Source organism: Pholcus phalangioides, unplaced genomic scaffold (assembly GCF_987345545.1).
Source record: "Pholcus phalangioides strain wild (caught in Gottingen) unplaced genomic scaffold, Ppha-v1.0 ptg000015l_1, whole genome shotgun sequence".
NCBI classification, from domain to species: domain Eukaryota; kingdom Metazoa; phylum Arthropoda; class Arachnida; order Araneae; family Pholcidae; genus Pholcus; species Pholcus phalangioides.
This window is the reverse complement of record NW_028301608.1, coordinates 14,938,558-14,951,522: the sequence shown is the minus strand read 5'-3', so window position 1 is coordinate 14,951,522 and position 12,965 is coordinate 14,938,558. Positions and strand designations below refer to the sequence as shown.

Genomic DNA, 12,965 nt, shown 5'->3' with positions numbered 1-12,965 from the left:
TGCGAAGTTACTATAGTTTGATTCCCCGGAGTGGTTTCTTGAATTTCTTTCTTTTAGAAATTCATCTTTGCATCACATCCATTTATCTATTGTGTTCAAATGGTGTACAATTCTATCCAAATCACAATAACCCAAAATCACAATAACCCAACATAAGAAAATGCTCCTCAAACCAATACAGTCGGATAAAGAACTATCTTGGTTTTCGACTCAGATGCCAATAAAATCTATTACTAAGAAAATTAAATATATTTTTATCTGAAAATATTATTTTCACTCGAAATTTCACTCCTGAAGCTGATTAAATCTCAGTTTGTACATACTACAGTTTTATTCTTTTGGTGCTTCAACAGCGGCGTTTTCTCTGTCATTTTCTAAAATCAAGCATTTGATATAAGCTCCAGACATTTTTAAATATACAGTAGGATACATTCTTACGAATTATTTACAATAATCTGCATCTTAAAAGATTTTTATTCGTCTCTTACCTGAAAGTTTTGTCTTTACAACAGGTTCATTGTTATAGAGTACAATGTACAGTCCAGAGTGTGGAGATTATACCGTTTATAATTTTTTCAAAACAATTAAATAACAATTTCCGTAAATTAGATAACTAATTTTAGATAGATAGATAGAACCGCTCATAACCCCAGACTATGTATCATATTACAAGTATTTAGTTTTTTTTTTTCTTTTCTGAATATATTAGTCCTCTATGATACAGAATCTTTTGAGCGACATTTTCCTTTGAGTCGTAGCAAAATTTCATTCACATTTGTTACTTGTCCTTCAGACATCTATACATGATAGTTGCATCAGCCAATTGCTAAAAATATTTTTTTAAAAATTGCACTGTCTTACACACAAATTCTTGGAACTGATTTTTCATATTTTTTCACTGAAAGTTAGCTTTGTGTTGTTTAGTTTCAATGAGCATATTCGTAAAGCTAATTTACTTAAACAATCTTCCATCCGCAGGCACACACACAGTAGAACTTAAAAAAAAATCTTTCATATTATTAATAGGTTATTTAATTTTTTGTGGGCTTATAGATTTTGAAAACACTGTCTTATGGTATTTTTAACAATTTTGTTTATTTTTATTTTTAGATAAAACTCTACACTTACACCGGGCATGGGGAAGAAAAATAGATGCGAAGCATGGAAAAACATTCATGTATAAAGAAAATCGGCCAGATTTACTCTTTCATTCGTTGTTTTAAGGATAAACATCGGAAAATTTTGTGTGTGATTTTTTACTTATCCTAATAGAATTTTTTTTTAAGGAAATAGCCTAAACTATCAGTAAAATTGTCTTCGGGAATTTAAAAAAAAACATCGATAGATATCCCCTATAATAACGTATACAACCAATGGAGCATGTTTTCCACCGGTTTGTTAAACTGATCTAATGTAAAATTATAATTTTGGCTTGTAAACTCAATCTATGTGACACAATATTGAAAGATGCACAGTTCGTACATTATAACATTATAGCCGCTGTGGTGGTCCAGTGATCATAGCGACGGACTCGCATCGCGAGGATTCGGGTTCAACCCCCACCGGCGTCACAGTGGTGGTCGGCTGAAGTTGGTTTTCTGTGGTTTCCAACTTCAAGCGCGAATGCAAGCCAATCTCCCCGTTAAAAAGTCTCGCCACAGAGAGCAACATGCCTACAACGTTACAAATATTCAATCACTACACTTCACTCACAATTTGAAGTATAGATGGCAGCACTGAAATATCAGACACAACACTAGCTACACATTCAGACTGTTAGGTGCACTCACTTTGTCCAAGACTCTGCCACGAAGTTGGACTGGAAGAGATCTCGGCAACGGGATAAGTCCGGTGGCAGAGCCCCTGGCGTTCATTCATTCAGTTCGTATATTATAAATGCATTAAATGGGTAACATCAAATATTTGACACCGTTAGATCTTCAGCAATAATATATATCTTTATATGATGATATATTTACGTATCTTCAAATTTTCATGCTGCTGTATTGATGAATGAAATGTGTCAAAAGGGGTTTTATAACAAAATTTGAATCATAAGTAGTGCATTATAATAAAAACGTGCCTTACGCAAAAGAAATTAATGAAACAAATCCGAGTGGTGTGCCCAGTTCCCCACATAGTCCTTGTTAGCCTCCTTCAGTAGGACCTCATTATAATGAGGTCTCAACTAATAGAGGACTAAAGGTTGTTCCTTTAAGTGGGTGTTATGCAACAGGGTGTGTGTCAATGAAAAATTACAGTAGAAAGATATAAACAGTGTTTATTATGTATCAAATAAAAAATTGGTATGAAAAGAGTGTATATTAAAAAAATGTACGCATCACAAAAATCTTTAGAACAAGAAGGTATTGGTATTATTGAAGGTATTGTTGATTGCTCACATTTATTGGTTTAAAAAATTAATTCATTTACGCTCAGGTTACTTGCTGCTTATTTCTTCAGTTAATAACTGACGGAGATGCCGTAAGTTTTGATGTAATCGCAAACACATTTTCATTTTCTATGAATTTCATTCATTCATTTCATTTCTATGCTCAGCATTTTGAATAACAAAATTTAAACGGTCTTTCACTTAACTCACATTAATTATAGGCACCATAATTTAATCGCTTGCTTCGATGTGAAAATCTCCTCAAATAAAAATGAAAAATCTTTTATTAGAAAAGTATAACCTGTCACTTTGGACACCTCCTTATATTGGTCAATTTTGAATGAAACCGGCTATAATCCAATATCAAATCATATATTCAATACTCTGTATCTTAGACACCTCTCTATCTTGGACACTGGACACCCTCTTGGTTCTTATCTTAGACAAATGCAGCTCATTGTCTGCTGATTATCTGCTTAAGTATATGAAGTTGTTGTTGGGAGGGTAGGTTTCCCCCACCTCTCAGGCAAATTCAAAAAACATATTTATTAGAACAACTTCATTGTTAACTTACAAAATTAGGTGTAACACTCAGATTATAGTGGTTTTTTTTTCTGTAACCTGTACTTCCTTTTATTTCTTTTAAGTTTTTTTTAATATCTCTGCATTTAAAACTTTTATTCAGTCCTCAATAGTGTTCTGTATATGAAGTATCATTCTAGACTTCCTGCAAGTATGAAAGTAAATTTTAACTTTGCATCGTGAGTAAACGAAGTTAGTGGAGTTTACCATTGAAAAAAAAGTTATTGATTAATTTAGTTGATATAATTAATAACTGCATTCAAATTTCTTATTATAAGATATTATATATTAAAGAGATATTTTCCACTCAAATTATTTTCTGATATCTATTCAAAAGGTTAATGCTTGTAAGTATAGTTGGTTTTTTGCCATATTCTATTAGTTAAATCCTTTTAATGATGCTTTAAATATTTCTTTGTACTTCTATATATCTTGGACACCTCTCCGATATTTTAGTGGAACCGTAGGTGACCAACTTACACAAGTTTTAGTGTATTACAATGTTTTTTAAATTCCCGTTAAAAGCGACATCCGTTTTAGTGGCTATATTAGGGTGAAGTATAATGAGGCTCTACTGTAACTGAATTGTGGAAATTAAGAGGTATAGAATGATAATAATTTCAACTCTCCACTCACCGTGCATCACATTCGTCGTCGTCGTCTCGGTAAATACCACGGATGTAAAATGTAATTTAGTCGAGTGCAGAAACATTCGTCATCACTCGGATGGAGAGGAAATCGATCGGAGGAAAAGGCAACGCGAGGAGAGAAAAAATAAGGGGGGATCGTCGACCGCTGACCTATCACCACATCTTCTTCAGTCCCGGATACAACAGCAGCAGCAGCACCACACAAGATGATGATCATCACCAGAAAACAGCACCAACGACCATCGACGGTAGCACGAGAAACAACAGTGTCAGTAAAAAGGAAGAAGAACTACAGTAGGAGCGAGATAAGAACCTTGCACACAATAAATACACCACTATTACACCACCCTAGCCTAACACTGTCTTCTTCTCCTCTCATATACGTTCACCACCATCACTACTGCTACAACTGCGACTACTACCACCACCACCAAGCACACTCGTGTTGTATTGCTTCCCGGATATCCGACTCATCCTCACAAGACGGAAGATGAGAAGATTCGACTCTGTCTACACCAACCAGAACATCAGCAGCAACGATTCTCGTCTCCATTGTTGTTACAGGACGAGACCCGTTTCATGTCTATACGAATCCAGAATTTTATAGGACACTATCGAATGTACGTAAGATGTAAAATTCCAGTTCCCTCCCTCCCTGACAGATACCAGATAGTCAGAGAGGATGATACTAACCACCGTTTTACAACCGCCGCGCGGTTTTTACGTCTGAGAGAGAGAGATGCCTTTTTTTTTTGTCCAGTCCTGGAACGCGCCTGCGCGTGTTCGCGCTCGGTTTGCACACGCACACAGCACGAGTTTCCAGAATCAATCGCAGAGTTCGATTCTTTTCCACAGTCCTCTTCTTCTCCGGGCTATATCTATCTATCCATCCATCCTCCTCATCCTCCAGTTATTTCCAGAATACAGACGCACCAGCAGCAGCAACATCGGTGGCGTTGATTGCCGCCGGATCATCAGCGCCGCAGTACCACCATCACCACCGTATGCCATTGGCTGGACGGGGGGGGGGGATGGGGGGATCAGCAAGCAAGCAAATTTCGGAGAAGGCACCCAAGCTATTGCTACTGCTTTTTTGAGCCGCCTTCTGTATCTTTTTCACTGGGGGGAATGGGAACCTATATCAGTGTGTGCGTGTGTGTGTGTTGTGCAAGGCGCTGCTGCTGCTCTCTATGTTTTGCACTGGCTCTGTGTCTATGGCTCTTTTATTTAGCTTTTTTTTTTCTCCCAGAGAGAGAGAGAGAAGATGTGGGGACATAAAGCGAAAGTGAGGGAGGACACATCGGAGGAGATATTCGAGAATCTATAAAAGGACGGAGAGCATCATGGCGGAAAACGGACACTTTTGCGATAGCTCTCTCTCTCTCTCTCTCTCTCTTTATTCTATGGTGGCATCCCTTCCTACCTTTTTTCCTACCAGTGAGTCGTCGTCATCGTGTACCACCCCGCTCTCAGATCCAGAGCCAAAAGCGGCACATGCGCTGTTCCACGGAGTGGTGGTTCGCGTCACCACACTGCGCCAAGCTAGCTGCAATCCTGTCCTTTTAACAATCGACAGTGCCGTTCGGTGGTGGTGGTAGTAGAGGAAGTATTACTAGTAGTAGTGGTGGTAGTAGTTTTGCCCCCCTCTCACGACCCACGTGACCCTTATGGCCTAGTGATTGGGGGGGGGGGAGGAAACTATACGAGCGTTCTGTAATGGGTTAACAAGGAACAAAAGTTTAACTTTTGTATCCTTTGTTCCGGGTGTTTGAAGTAAATTCAGTTAAGGCGAGAGATCAGTTTATAAATGATTATATACCCGATAGGAAAACGAAATACATACCATCGTCGTATTTATTTATTTATTTTTTGGTATTGCATTGCTATCGGACCCTTCCCTGAATGAGGCATTAAATTCTAATTCGTGGACACTTATGAGTTTAAAAACATTTTTAATCAGAAAAGAATTCGTTTTTCATCAAATAATCGGGTCTTGGTCCATGAAAATATGACAGCTGATCTTATTTTGGAATTACCTTAGAATAATGGTTCTCAACCTGAGGCCATATGGCCCCCTCGTGGTCCTGGGATATTTTAAGAGAGCTACGAATGAAATTTGATGAAAAGGGAGCCACACGACAAGTGGTGAAGGATGGCCGCAGAGAGATGTGAAGAAATTTTCAAGTGTTGAATGTATTGGGGGAAAATATAACTACATATGCTTTCAGAATCCAGCAGAGCTGTCCATGGAGCCGCCACGGCCATCTTAATTCATGTGGCAGGGCTTGGGGTACTTATGTCTACCGGGAGACTGCACGATGACATCTGGTACAATGATTTTCTGGTGTAAATACGCAAAGCTGTTATAGTTACTTCCAGCCATGAATAGGGGCCCCCAGAACGTCACGGAAACACCAGCCCAGAAACCCAGTATGATGAGATTGCTATGAATAGAACCCCCTCCACAATAAGGAAGCTCACTGAACTCTAGCCCAGAGTAAATGCGGACCCATTGCGATGGGTCGGGAGGAGCGGTTTTTATTATGTAGGTTCGTTAGATCGTCCAGTATTTTACCCAGAACTATTTTTTTATATAATTTGGCTCTTGAGAGGGATGATCATCTCCTTCCCTTTCCCCTTCTTGGAACCGCCCAGGGTAACGAATATCGATCTCATTTATAAAATTTTTGTCCATTATTAAATTTAGTTTTGATTTAACTCAATTAAATAAGTAGAAAGGGTCTCGCTCCTTCATGAGGGTAAGCGGACCCCGGATAAGACGAGGAGGCCAAGAGAAGAAGTTATGATCCAAAGGGGGCCATGGTCTAAAAAAGTTTGAGAATCACGACCTTATAGGATTGTGCCCTTCGAATTTCAGAATATAAAGAACAATAGGAGCCTCTCGATTATGTTGGAAAGTTAAATGAACAGGAGGTTCGACTAAATAAAGATGTCCGTGATGAAAAATATACTTACCATTCGGGAGTAATTTATCTGGGTTTAAAGATAGAGATATTATTACCATGTCTCGCTCAAACACATCTTTGAGCTGTGAAAGAGCAATGAATCCTTTGAGATACTGAGAAATTGCATTTTTTTCTGGATGTTAGGGGCCATTCAAGTATTACGTAAGCTAATTTTCAGCCATTTTTGACCCCCCTCCCCCCATGCCAGCAAAAGTCAGCAAAACACTGACCCCCTCCCCCCTGTCAGCAAAATTACGCCAGCAGTTTAGACTATTTCATATCTTCAAAATGGGGGTGGTTGATGACTTAAGCATTATCCAAACCCCCCCCTCCCCCGATTCTGACGTAATACTTGGATGACCCCTTATGTCGAAACTGATATTTGGAAAGAAAAAGGATGTCTCCTCCGTCAATTGAATCCGCGTCCCCTTGCATACCGGGCAAGTGCGCTAACCAATACACCAAAGACACACTTTCAATTCCTTATAACACGCATTAGCAGCGTGAAGCGCTGAGTGCAGACATTGCAGCCTCCCTTAACTACAGCAATTTTCGCCCGAGTTGGCGTTTTTTGTATGAAGAGATGGCATTTTTTCCTTTCAGACTTTTTTTTCCAAATATCAGTTTTGGCATGACATCCAGAAAAAAATTCAATTTCTCAGTATATTTCGTTCCGAAAAAATACCATCTCTTCGATCCTTTGAGATGTTCTTCACCTAAACTTCAGAGGTTAGCAAGATTCACTCAAATGCTTTTAATAGTTGGAGGAGGGAGGAAAGGGGGAAAATCAAGTGAAAGTTTTCGGACTTTAAGACGGATGTTCCAGTACTTCCAAGCGAAATTTATAGAGAAAACTGGTTGCTCGCTGGAGTGCATGTGGGTGGGCATTTATCGTGCAAGGATTAAAAACCCTTACCCAATGTTTCGAAACATTTGTTCTTAACCCTTTAAGTGAGTTTTTAAATTTTTCCTGATCCGCATTATAATTGCCGCAGTGAGACACTGAACCTTCTAGATATATTGCCACCTATTTTCAAGAAGAAAATTTTTTCCGATTGGTCAGAGCTAATAAATGAAAATAATTATAAAAAAACAGGAAAGAGGGAGAAAAACTATCGTTTTGTGTTATTTTCACTTATGTTTAATCGTATGGAGATGGGTCAGTTGAACTGGAAGCTAGGCATGGTTACCGAATCGTACTACTCTACTCTTGTTATCTATGTCCGAATTGCACCGAACACCCCCCCCCCCCTTTTTGGCTGATACCGATTGTTGCTAGATAACTTCTTTTTTTCTCTTTCCCTCATATTTTATTTTTCGTTCACAATTTACCTTGGCTCAGGACTGGCAGTGCACATAGTCACTGCTGAGAAAATTTGGATTTTTGTAACCAATTAAATTGAAAATTAATTGGGGACATTCAAATTTCACGCAAAACATTTTCTGGGAGCGAAAGGTATAGAAACGATTAGTCAAAATGATAAGTATGATTCGTATTTTTGAAATGAATAATTCAATATTTTACATCATTTCAAAATTTTCAGGAATATAATTAGCCACCATGTTATATTTTTATTCTTCATCTCGCACCCTTAAAAACGCTTTCCCAGGAGCACCTTTGGTTAAGAGCCACTAGTCTTGTACACATTGTCTTCCAAGAAACCAACATCATCTACTATATACAGCTAACACAATGATATCCCATTACTTATCTTCTCATTACTGGCTAATCTTACTCAGCCCCTTCAGTGCAACTAACCCATCTAATAAGAGGGAAATCCAGAGCAATTGACCCTCTCATTTGATTGACAGATTTTAAAACCAGTGCAACTAACCCTCGTTCAATCGTATAACTACATCGAAGGGAAAGAAAAAACATAGCCTTATATATAGCTCGGTGCCTTATAGCTCTTCTTTATTCAAAGCCTTTCCTTATAGCTGTTATCAGACTTTGAATAGAAGCTGACTCTGCCCACTGGCAGGTGATTGACAGGACGGGGTGGGGGAGAAACATATTATCAGAAGAAGAAAACTTACAACGGTATGTGGGCTCGAGATTGCAAAATAAGAACGTTTTAAGAACCCGAGATATTTCGGGGGTTGCCAAAATAAAGCGGATCAAGTTAGACAAGATATCTCGGGATTCACGCTCTAAGGGTTAATGGCATGATGGTTGCCGATATTGCATATGTCTTAAATTACGTTTGGTTCGTGACGGTGACACCGTGATCTGTGAACTCAAATAGGCGAGATCCTAAGACATTTTAGCTGAAGCTGTAAAATTGAACCAGATATCCAGAGTACATCTGGAACGATTTACGTCCGCACCAAATCCGGCTTTTACGAAATGTTTTGCTTTGCAAAAAAATAAAAAAACACCCGATAAGTGCGAAAAGACAGTCAAAGAATGAAAAAAACGATATCCTCTCTTACAAACTTCTTCTACTTACCAATGTGATTTCCTCAACAATATTTATGTAAATTTTATATCGCTTCATCAGTGCCTTTCTCCCTTTCTTTCTTTCTTTCAAACCGAACACGGTCCATGCTCTATCGTCGTCGGGAAATTTCAGCATATCCCCAATGGGGCTACACCGTGGCTGACTTAATTATACGAGAATATACATAAAATAGGAAATAAAGTAAAACAACGTACAGATACAGCAATTATGTACTAAGGCCCGAGTGGCGTGGTGGTAAGATACTCGTCTACCACCATGAAGGTTGCTATAACGGTCCCAGGTGCAAACCCGGACCGGGGGACTGCAGATAAAATATTTTCCCTAACGAGTTTGCGGAGACCGCCGATGGATGACATCTTCATTTCCAAACCCAACTCATTAATGACAGTAAATTGCAATATAGCGACATGGCCGGAGTTGGTGTTTGGGGAAGTAGCAGCGATTATATACAACATACTAATGCGATGGCACCATGAAACGTAACGCAGAAAACATGTAAACACAGAAAAAAAAAATTAAATTATACAAATGGAATGAGGGGCTCACACTGCATAATGGGTGCGCGCTCGTAAGAACAGCCAGTACGCTTGATCACGAGTGGGAGTAAATACTGGGTTGCCTTGGTGCCTAAATAACCACTGAATAGAATTCTCTAGTCAGCTATCCCAGTCACACAATGAGAATGTTGAAAATCTTGATCTTTGCCATGTGACTTTCTCGATCATGATTTTTTCATCACTATGGGTTGGATGGTCTGCGAATTGGATAATGAAAATCTACATTTGCCTACACCAAATTTACAATACATTTTCCTACACCATAAATTGCCTACACCAAATTTCTTCATTCTCTACTGCACTGAGCTAGTTGTAGCCTATTAGTTATTTTGTATAGTTCAACATTTTTTTTTCTGTAACGAGTGTGGAAATGAGAAACACAGTAGTTAGCCAGTGAATCCTTAAAACACAGTGAGATGTATTTTCCGAATGAGATTTTAAAATTTTTATTGCGCCGGAATAGTTCATTTACAGGTGCTGCTGCTGCTGTGATCGCAAAGCTACTATCCGTCGTTATTCAACCTTTTTAATAACTGTACAAATACATTGATACATCGGCTAACGAAGACGATTCGTTCCGGAATCACGTTCATTAGCCGAAATCTTCCTTAGCTGAAACATGATTTCCCATACGTTTCTATGGAAAATCGTTTGATTCGTCCCAGCTTCTGCCGAAAATTTAAAGTATGCTTTTTAAAACACCAATCAATGTTATAAAAAGACAAAAAAAAAAAAAATCTGATTGAAGGCTAAAATGAACAGATTAAAAATTGGATAAATGAGAATCGACAGTAAGATGGGATACTAAAGAGATCTCATTTATTTCACATTAAGTACACAACCAACACCAGCGTTATTCAAGTAAAGCAGGTGTTGAAAAAACCCAATCGAGTTCGTAGGTGTTCCTATCCATTTGTGTTTGTCTGATACATGCAAATGTCTGATACATTCAAACACACACACAGAAGTTGCGTAGATCAAATGGAATCGGAAAAAAAGAAAACAATACAGAAATACGCATATACACAAATACAAAAAGTTCTTGCGTGAACGATTCGCTCGAAATTCCGCGAGGAATGTGTACGAGGTGCGTGTACGGTTAAGAAAGTACTTTTTTACTTCTTCAATTATATATATATATTTTTACTTTGTCTATGACTTTTGGATCAACTTGTATATATGCTGCCCACAGAAAACACTCTTTTTAATACGTAGCCAGCCCTTTATTCTTGATCTCAATCCTTGAAGTCTCATACAAATAAACCTAATATGATGGTTTTAATTACATTATACAGTACATTACATTAATACAGTCGACGCTCGATATAACGACCCCTTTGTCCCGTCGAAAACGGACGTTATATTAGGAGGGTCGTTTTATTGAAAGTAAAACATATATCATAGTCATTCTATGAAAACATCTGGGACTTATCCTACCGGTCTTTGTAATGGAATGGTCACTATAAAGTGGGGTCTTTATATCGAGCGTCGACTGTACTTGCGATTCCTGTGATGTTATTCCCTGCAAAGATTTCCCGAGAAGCTCCCTTCTTTTAAGATATTTAAGAGTTTCTACAAGTTTTTAATTCGCCCTATGAAACCCGAAGAAAGGGAGAGAGAGAGAGAGAGAGAGATAAGTTTTTCTAAGATTAAACTCTTCAAAGAAGAGCTCCTTCAATATTGGGGGCATTTGATCTTCTCGAGAATATCTTATTATTGAAAGACAGAATCCGACTTACGTAAGCGAAATCCCGTTCCTATCTGCGAATTTTTTCAACCCTAATAACAAAATAAGAATACACTCTTATTTATTAATCAACAACTCATCACGAGAGAGGATTTATGGGATTTGTTTTGCATACCACGCGGCCAAAATTTGTTAACAACAGATAATGTTGTTTATTAATGATTTTTTTTTTTTGGTGATAATGCTTGAAATAATCCCTTGCTTTCTCAATAATACAATGTGAACGAAAGTTCATGACAAATTTTGAAAATTTATTTAAAAAAATCAACCAATGGAAGTAAAAAACTGGTTTTGCATTAAAATAACTATTATGGCATAGATTTTTTTTTTATAAATAATAAAAAAGTTCAAAATCCCATTTACAGGTGGCGCTGTATCACGGAAACTCGACATCGATGTATATAAAATTGATTTTTTGCCTGTGTCTGTGCGTGTGTATGTTCCCAAAATAAATCTACAATTTTAAACGGAAAATTTTGGGAACTACGCCAGATTTTGCATATATATATGTATATACATACAAATAGGACCCGATTTGAACGATAGGTTACTTTGAAAGTTCGTTTGAATAGTATGTGGCAAATGCTCGAAATGGGCGAAAAACTGTTGGGCAACCGTGGTTCGTGAGTCTCAACAATGACTTTTGTTGAATGGTTACTTTGGTTGTTTTAGTTTACTTTCCCAAAAAATACGTTTTAGAAATGTGTGTTTATCCCTTCACAATGTTTTTTTTACTTCACTTATGTTCAAAGAGAAAACCCGGGCAAAAAACACCTTTGAAGACCGGACACACCCCGCTTCCCATCTCGAAGAGATATCGAAGCGTTCCCGAAGGATAGGTGTATCCGGAAAGTTTTATTAAAAACAACATAACATGACTACCTCAGACGAAGGCAGCAAAATAAAATAATTTACGTAAAAATTGATCGTCAACTCCTGAAGCCATATTACAAATAAATAAAATCTAAACAATCAACGCCAATGGGCAATCAAAATTATAAACGGGATTATAAGATGGCGGTGTATAGCCGCCCATCCCATAAGAATATAGTTATCGTCAATTGATCGAAGGATTACCAATAATCTTGGAATATAAAATTTCGAATCACGGTGAATTAGTCGCAGATCATCATCGTCTAGGCCGCAAGTCGTTACCGGAATCGTCACCGGGTGAACTAAGATCAGCACAATTCACTATATACCCGAGTAAATCACAATTCGCCCTTGCCATCAATGACTTGATCCATTTCCTTGCAGGTGAACTTGCTACTGTTTTGCATTTATCGGTTACTTTTGTTGACGCCGACGTGGTCGAAGATCATATTTCCTCTTAAGATCAATCACTGGGGTTCTTGCCGGTTTGAACTCGTCATCACTCCCACCGCTCAGACGCGCACTTCCAGTCTTCTTAGTATGTATGCGGTGTAAGTTGCTATCTCTCGAGGAACAATATAATCCACCGCACCCAAGCAAGGCTCATAGGGCTCTTCAAAACTCTTCTTTTGAAACACAGTCGACCGTTTTCGGGAATAGCACCAAAATGAAATTTTTTTGTATATGGGCAAGATGTCAGGTAATGCCATAAAGATCCAATCTCACCACAAGCACA

General features: G+C 38.1%; 1 protein-coding gene across 4 annotated transcripts in view; it reads right to left on the bottom strand.

Moving 5' to 3' along the window:
• Positions 1 to 12,965, bottom strand: part of sif (guanine nucleotide exchange factor still life) — a 131,472-nt gene that overhangs the window by 91,064 nt on the left and 27,443 nt on the right. Inside the window, exon 1 of one of the 4 annotated variants that reach the window (XM_089242889.1) lies at positions 3,611 to 4,938. The exons of 1 other annotated variant lie outside the window; for it this stretch is intronic. The gene's annotated coding sequence lies outside the window, so the exon portion shown is untranslated. Of the gene's footprint in view, positions 1 to 3,610; positions 4,939 to 12,965 lie in introns of those variants that run through there. 2 more of the 4 variants (XM_089242886.1, XM_089242888.1) reach the window with 2 other exon arrangements.